This window comes from Oreochromis aureus, linkage group 3 (genome assembly GCF_013358895.1).
Source record: "Oreochromis aureus strain Israel breed Guangdong linkage group 3, ZZ_aureus, whole genome shotgun sequence".
In the NCBI taxonomy this organism is placed as follows: domain Eukaryota; kingdom Metazoa; phylum Chordata; class Actinopteri; order Cichliformes; family Cichlidae; genus Oreochromis; species Oreochromis aureus.
Genome location: NC_052944.1, coordinates 5,414,884 through 5,423,295, shown reverse-complemented (window position 1 = coordinate 5,423,295; position 8,412 = coordinate 5,414,884). Strand labels below are relative to the sequence as shown.

General features: G+C 42.2%; 1 long non-coding RNA gene across 1 annotated transcript; it reads right to left on the bottom strand.

Annotated features, from left to right (window-relative positions):
* Positions 1-5,044: 5,044 nt before the first annotated feature.
* Positions 5,045-8,211, bottom strand: LOC120438822. Its single transcript, XR_005612184.1, has 3 exons — positions 8,160-8,211; positions 5,837-6,010; positions 5,045-5,103 (listed from the first exon to the last, which is right to left on the bottom strand). It is a non-coding gene; the product is annotated as an uncharacterized LOC120438822 (long non-coding RNA).
* Positions 8,212-8,412: the final 201 nt, after the last annotated feature.

The following is an 8,412-nucleotide window of genomic DNA, read 5'->3' as shown; positions in this document are numbered from 1 at the left end:
AAACGTTTCTCCCACAAAACGCTACGTCCAGATGAACAGATTCAACTTTTGGAGATTTTTTGTTTGTTATTTTGACGTCGTTCATATCTGAAGAATATAAACTGCTGATTAGCCCCTTTAGTTAGTGTGTTGCTGGCCTGTCATGGGAGTCATGGGAGTGGGGATCGCTCCTGCATGTTAGGTCCCGGTTACCCCTAGGCCGGGTCGAGGGTCGAGGAGTTTCAGCCCCTTAAAATGTGCAACCCTGTTTTTGAAGGGAGAAAAGTAATTATTTTTTTAATACTCAAATTTCCCATTGATAGGGCCAGTGTGAGTTTATCATTTTCCAGATTGAGTTGATTGGTTCAGCTGCCCGTCATGTGCGAAGGTAACTCTACTTGGACAAACTGCCCGAAATGCGTTGACAGAAACATTTCAGGGATTTTGAGTCATTCTGCACTCCGATTTCCTTAATTGCGTTAAAATTTTTAATCGCGTTAACCGTGATGGTGGATTAATTTGTGTTAACATGTTATTTTTGACAGCAATACTTTAAACACATCAATCATGTAATCTTTATCTATTTTGGGATTAGGAACTTCTGTATCATCATTTAATATCCACTAATGATATCCAACTCTTGCTTCTTAAAACCACCCTCTCTAGGATGTTTATTGTCGGTTGACTCAGCCAAGTCAGTCAGAAATGGCTCCACATAATCAAAGAATTTTATTTAGAATACAGGGAGTGCAGAATTATTAGGCAAATGAGTATTTTGTCCACATCATCCTCTTCATGCATGTTGTCTTACTCCAAGCTGTATAGGCTCGAAAGCCTACTACCAATTAAGCATATTAGGTGATGTGCATCTCTGTAATGAGAAGGGGTGTGGTCTAATGACATCAACACCCTATATCAGGTGTGCATAATTATTAGGCAACTTCCTTTCCTTTGGCAAAATGGGTCAAAAGAAGGACTTGACGGGCTCAGAAAAGTCAAAAATAGTGAGATATCTTGCAGAGGGATGCAGCAGTCTTAAAATTGCAAAGCTTCTGAAGCATGATCATCGAACAATCAAACGTTTCATTCAAGATAGTCAACAGGGTCGCAAGAAGCGTGTGGAAAAACCAAGGCGCAAAATAACTGCCCATGAACTGAGAAAAGTCAAGCGTGCAGCTGCCAAGATGCCACTTGCCACCAGTTTGGCCATATTTCAGAGCTGCAACATCACTGGAGTGCCCAAAAGCACAAGGTGTGCAATACTCAGAGACATGGCCGAGGTAAGAAAGGCTGAAAGACCACCACCACTGAACAAGACCCACAAGCTGAAACGTCAAGACTGGGCCAAGAAATATCTCAAGACTGATTTTTCTAAGGTTTTATGGACTGATGAAATGAGAGTGAGTCTTGATGGGCCAGATGGATGGGCCCGTGGCTGGATTGGTAAAGGGCAGAGAGCTCCAGTCCCACTCAGACGCCAGCAAGGTGGAGGTGGAGTACTGGTTTGGGCTGGTATCATCAAAGATGAGCTTGTGGGGCCTTTTTGGGTTGAGGATGGAGTCAAGCTCAACTCCCAGTCCTACTGCCAGTTTCTGGAAGACACCTTCTTCAAGCAGTGGTACAGGAAGAAGTCTGCATCCTTCAAGAAAAACATGATTTTCATGCAGGACAATGCTCCATCACACGCGTCCAAGTACTCCACAGCGTGGCTGGCAAGAAAGGGTATAAAAGAAGAAAAACTAATGACATGGCCTCCTTGTTCACCTGATCTGAACCCCATTGAGAACCTGTGGTCCATCATCAAATGTGAGATTTACAAGGAGGCAAAACAGTACACCTCTCTGAACAGTGTCTGGGAGGCTGTGGTTGCTGCTGCACGCAATGTTGATGGTGAACAGATCAAAACACTGACAGAATCCATGGATGGCAGGCTTTTGAGTGTCCTTGCAAAGAAAGGTGGCTATATTGGTCGCTGATTTGTTTTGTTTTGTTTTTTGAATGTCAGAAATGTATATTTGTGAATGTGGAGATGTTATATTGGTTTCACTGGTAAAAATAAATAATTGAAATGGGTATATATTTGTTTTTGTTAAGTTGCCTAATAATTATGCACAGTAATAGTCACCTGCACACACAGATATCCCCTAAAATAGCTCAAACTAAAACAAACTAAAAACTACTTCCAAAAACATTCAGCTTTGATATTAATGAGTTTTTTGGGTTCATTGAGAACATGGTTGTTGTTCAATAATAAAATTATTCCTCAAAAATACAACTTGCCTAATAATTCTGCACTCCCTGTATTGTTTTAAATGAGGATTTGTTTTTAGTAATTCCTTCCTTGCTTCCCTTTCTTTCCATAGCAAATCATATTCTGTTTTATTTTTGATTGACATACTCTTAATTTGCGGCAATTTACTGGCCCCATAATAAAGTATTATATACAAGCTAAATCTCAATCACTGATCCCGAGTTTCCTCTTCTTCATTTATGGCACCAACTTAATTACTTAGGACATCATGAGTAGGATCAGTATGTTGTTGCATGTCAATGCTGCTTTATTGATCGAGACTCACCAGCCTTTTTATTTGATAAACACTTCTACAAAATAGAAGTATGAGGCTGTATTGCTTCCCGTCTATTGTAATGAGGAACGTTAAGTTGCTAGCAAACAAAACAAAGGAGCTAACAGCGGTACCGCAGAGTCAGAGGGAATATGGAGACTGCACAGAGACCTGCTACCTTCAGAAGTTTTCTGATGACTCTTGTTGGTTTGATGCATCAGTGAGGGTGATGAGACGGAGAACCCGGCTGTGGTGGACTCCTTTGTCATGAGGTGTGAACAGAATCATCTGGAGATCAATGTGACAAAGATCGAGGAAATGATTGTGGACTTTAGGAGAACCAGGAAACCAGTGACCCCAGTTTCAATGCAGGGGGTCGATGTGAAAATAGTGAAGGACTATAAATATCTCAGAGCACACAGTGACAAGAAAATGAAGCTTATGCGTAATTTCAATAAGGAAGCTCTGTGGTCTCACATCTGTCTGATGTCACTCATGCTGTATGATTAGTGTGGTATCATACATAATTTTTATAACTTATACAAATCCCGTTTTTTAATTTGAAATCAGAAAAGTCACACTGAGGGTAAACACAAGCAGCTCTGCGCTAACGTAGCAAGGCACACTGGCTGCGATGACGTTATGTTGACCATACAGATGCCCACGTTAACCTGACCAGCACAGGTTAACGTGGGCGTGTTTCCTAAACAAGCAGAGTTTGAAATATTACTTTTTCTGGGTCACAAAATAAACTTTTAAGATATTTTCATGCCAGAATGGTGCTGTGTAAACTTCAAATACCTGCTCGATTCATGAAGACATCACATATTTGCAAAAGTGCTCTAACGTTCTGGGAGATGCCTGTTACCCACCAGCTGACCGGGTGGTCACTCGGGTTAAACGTAAGGCTGAACTGACAAAAACAATCACCAGGTATTATAGGAAAAACCATAAAGCCTTCGAACTAAAACAAACGCTGTTGTGACAGTGATGTACACTCCAGCAAACAGCTGATACTAGAAATTAATATTAAATACATTCTAACAACAGCTGATCAAGCTTAAACGTGCTGCTGTTGTTTAGTGCGACCTCCGCTGGTTTCCTCTTTCTGGTGCAAAGTGGGCGATAAACAAACGAGAGACGATCAGCTGATCATTGATCAGTTTCATGATTGAAGTAGCAACAGGAGAGGGAGGGGAGAGAATGAGAGAAGAAGAGGCAGCTGCAGCGTAAAGACAGAATAACTCCAGCTTTGTGTCTTTTTCATTCTAGCTGAAGTACGGGACGAATCGCGTTCCTTTCCCCCTCAATACGGATGTATTGTAATTGGTCCAGCCCAGAGTTGATCATGACCAATTGGCTAATCCTCCACCTTTCATTGTTTATACCATAACAAAAACAAACAAACAAACAAACATAAAAATGAAAAATCATTATTGGCTCACCAGGCAAATGCCCGGTATGCCCGATGGCCAGTCCAGCTATGGTCGTGCCATCAGTTAACCCTTCACGTGCCAGCTGTGACACGCGTGCCCAGGGTTGCCGACCCCTGCTCTAAAGCATCTGATTTGGATTCCTGAGATCAAATATATTTTCCTTTGGCTTTGTTTTCTTCCCATTTGTGGCTTTAATGTAGTGTTACATCCTGTTTGTTTGCTTCCATCTGTACACATGTCCAGATTCACTGTTATGTTTCTATTCTTACATTGCTGTGTGATCACTGTTCCCTCTGCTGACTGATGTGACCTTTTGTATCTTACACTGATACTTGTCATATTTGTATCTGCGCCTAAAAGATAAAAAGTTGTCCATGCTAAAACACAGCTCCACCTCCTGCAGTTCTCCCTCTGAACCACTAGATGTCTCTGTTATCTAAATGAAGACGTGCAGCACAGCAACCACAGCAGCGCTCAGATCACACGTGTCCTGTTCTTATGTATCAAAGCATGAAACAGGTGAGACAGGTGGGATCAATATTAATGTTGTGGAAATATATGAAAAAGCAACAGAAGAGTGAAAACATTTGGTGTTTCTAGAAAGATCTTTCAGCTCAGAGCTGCTCACAGACTGTATTTACAAGTGACAAACTGCAACTCTACAGTACATCTACAGTATATATCAAATCTATTCTGTATTCAAATCTATTGAGTGATGTTTGAAAGTCTTTCCAGGTGAGTTTGATCCAGGAGGGTCTGAAGCCAGAGTCAGACAGAGACTGTGCAGAGACTGTAGAAGGACAGAGCAGCAGCAGAGCAGTCCAGATACACTGATGATCCTCTGTCAGATCCAGAGGGACACACAGGGATGATGCTGGACTCTACATTGTGTCTGACAGTGGAGCTGTTCTCAGAGCAGTTCACTCTGCAGCACTGACAGTCATCTGCACTTCATTCCTCTGTCAGTCACTGCTGGATGAAGCTCTCCTCTCCACCTCCCAGTAACATGGCCCAGTCAGAGCGTCTCTACACACAAGCTGCTGCTGCTTCAACCTCTCTGGATCATCAGGACACAGCTGCTCCTCTCTCAGCACACACACCGTCCTGTTTACCATCGCCTCCACCTGCAGAGAGAAGAAGGAAGAGCAGAGGAGATAAACGAGTGTTTCCAGAGACTCTTCATCAGCTGTCAGTCAGTGATGCAGCACATCCAGTATAAAGAGCAGCAGGGACTTCAGTGCTGGGACTGTACTGGGACTCATTGTTGCTTCACTTTTTCTAATCTTTGGATTTTTATTGAAGTTGATGAAAATGTTTTTCCCTCCTAGTTTGAGTTTGGACTTTCATTCATTAGAAGAACCTTGGTGTGTCCACTCTGAGCTCTGTAGGAACCCCAACAACAAGCCCAACAATCCAGATGGACGGTTCCAGCTGTTAACTGGAGGAATTCCATCCAAACATCTGCTCTCACTAAAGTCTTCCTCACCTACAGACTGTGTTCTTCACTGCTTTAAACTTGGAAATGAATGCAGTCATTGGTCTGCGTGCTGCTTTGTTCAGAGAGCTGATTGGCTGTTGACAGCGTTTGATCAGAGCGTGTCAGCCGTTACCATGGTGACCATAAAGGTCAGAAACAGACGGTTCCAGCTGTTAACTGGAGGAATTCCATCCAAACATCTGCTCTCACTAAATTCTTCCTCTTCCTCGTCCAATCCTGAAGCCTGTCACCATTCTCCTCTCACAGCTTCACTGAGAAGCTGCAGCTTTACAGGAAACACTGGATCTTTGTTTCATACTGACTGTGTTTAGTACAATACTGCTGACAGCACCACCCACTCACTCCATCACTCTACTGACCCCAGAGTCTCCAGTCTGTAGTCTGGACTCTGCTGAAGATCAGACAGATGTTTCACATCTGGATCCTTCAGGTTGTTTCCTCTCAGGTCCAGTTCTCTCAGATGGGAGGGGTTGGACTTCAGTGCTGCTGCCAGATAATCACAGCTGATCTCTGACAAACCACAGAACCACAATCTGTATAAAGAATGAAAGATGTAAGTTTATTAGACAAAGTGTGAGCTTGAAATCATTCAGTGTTTCATCATCTGTTCAGAGCTGAAGAAGGTTCAGAATGTAGAAGTTTAGAAAATGGAAACTCCAAACAGCTGAAGCCAACAGGAAGCAGCTTCAAACAAACACAACAAGAGAAAAAACTCTGAATGTTTCACATTAAAGTCGTACATTTATCATAAAAACAGGACAAAGACTTGAAAAAGTCGTGTTTTTCCTTCCAGGAACCACAAGGCTTCACTTTTAAAGGTGAAGTGTGAAAGAAACGGACATATTTGAAGTCCAACACCTTTTTCCAGTCACATGATTAAAGCCGACAAACTACAAGCTCATTTTCATTCCAACAAGTCATCTTCTGACCTGGACTAACAACACTGGTCTCTATGTGCAGCTGGCTGTGAGACCAGTGCTCAGGGAGCGTCTACAAAGTGCAACACTGAAAGAACATCACACACTCATTTGCTTCCAGCACTTTCACACAAACATCTACTGTCATTATTGTCACCAAACTCTGTGGATCCTTTATTGCAAATTCAAATGGGATCAAATGGTCAGACAAAAGAGGGTTATGAGGAAATATGATGAAATGTTGTGTATTAGCAGCAAGTTATTGAATCATTTTCCTCAGAAACCAAACAAAATGATTGACAAACATGTTTTTACAAACTCAGTGTTGGACTTGGATCAGCAGGATAAGCTGATGTTTAAAGGCATTTGAGTCTCGCTGTATGAGAGTCCAGTTATTCCTCAATATTTATGGATGATGTTCTTTCAGTGTTGCACTTTGTAGACGCTCCTGAGCCTCACAGCCAGCTGCACATGGACCAGCTGACATTACCCAGCATTAGAGGCGGCTGTAAAAAATGGATTTTCCTATTTCAATGGTTTTAATTTGAATAAAGCGATGTTGATTCATTCAATCCTGAATGGATTTTTAATATAAATGTATTTTGCCAGAATCTCAGGTTAAAGCTCCCAAAAGTATTTCAACAACAAGCAAACAGATAAAACAGTAAATGAGAGCAGCTAAACACACAAAGATGGAAACACAGAGCGTGGATCGTTCACTCGACGGCACGCACACGGACACGCCGTCGGGGCTGAAAGTGGACAGCTCACAGATCCTGAAGCTGCAGGTTTCATCTGTCTCCAACCAAAACTGAGTGAACCAGCAGCAAAAGAAGATCCAAACTACGCTTTACGCTTTGATGAACATCGTCATGAATTCTCTCTGACTTTGACCTTTACTTCCTGCACAGCTCTCTCTCTCTCAGTGTACTTCAAGAACAGTTTACCTTCAAAAATCTGTTTTCTGCATGATTCACTGCTTATTACGCACCAGTCTGCTGTTGTGTTCACTGCTGTCGGCCTCCGAAAACAAAGCCTCATTTCTGCTGTTCAATACTGAAGAAATTGAAACCTTTTAAAATGATGACAGATTACAAACTCTCAGCTGTGTCTGTAATCAAACCTCTGTAACTTTGCTTCACTTCAGCAGCATCAGCTCATGTTCACATGTTGATTCATGGTTTGCTTCAGTTTTTGATCGACTGCAGAATATTTTGAAGGTTATCTGCTATAAAAAGCCAGAAGAGGAAAATCTGCTTCATGTGTTTCTGTTTGATCCTCAGTGACTTTGACACAAAGGCCTCTGCTGTGATGATCACACCTCTGATCAAGTCTCACAGTGTTTGTTTTATACATATGGATATGTGCTGATAAATGATCAGAATTAGAATATTTCCCACTGTCTGCTGTGTGCCGTGACCTTTGACCTGCTAAAGACAGTCAGCTGTGGATTATTCATTGTTGTGTCTGATACTTAGAACTGTGAGGAAGAACACTACACAGTTAATCAGGGTCCCCTCTCTCTGAATCAGGAAAGGTGGACAGGCCGCGTGTGGGCCGCGGGCCATACGTTGAGCATCTCTGTTTGAAATGTGAACATTGTTCTGCTGCAGTCAATGGACTAAACCAGAGAAGAAGAAAACAGACTTTACCATGAAGATCCTCAGTGTGGATCAGTATAATATCAGCCTGATGTCTGCAGTTTAGTGTCAGCACAACTTTCACATCATATTCATCTCAGCACAACTAAAACATGCTGACTGACCCCAGAGTTTCAAGTCCACAACCTGGACTCTCCAGGAAACCACACAGATGCTTCACTCCTGAATCCTGCAGCTTGTTGTTGTAGCTCAGGTCCAGCAGTCTCAGATGGGAGGGGTTGGACTTCAGTGCTGCTGCCAGATAATCACAGCTGATCTCTGACAAACCACAGTCGCTCAATCTGTATAAAGAATGAAAGATGTAAGTTTATTAGACAAAGTGTGAGCTTGAAATCATTCAGTGTTTCATCATCTGTT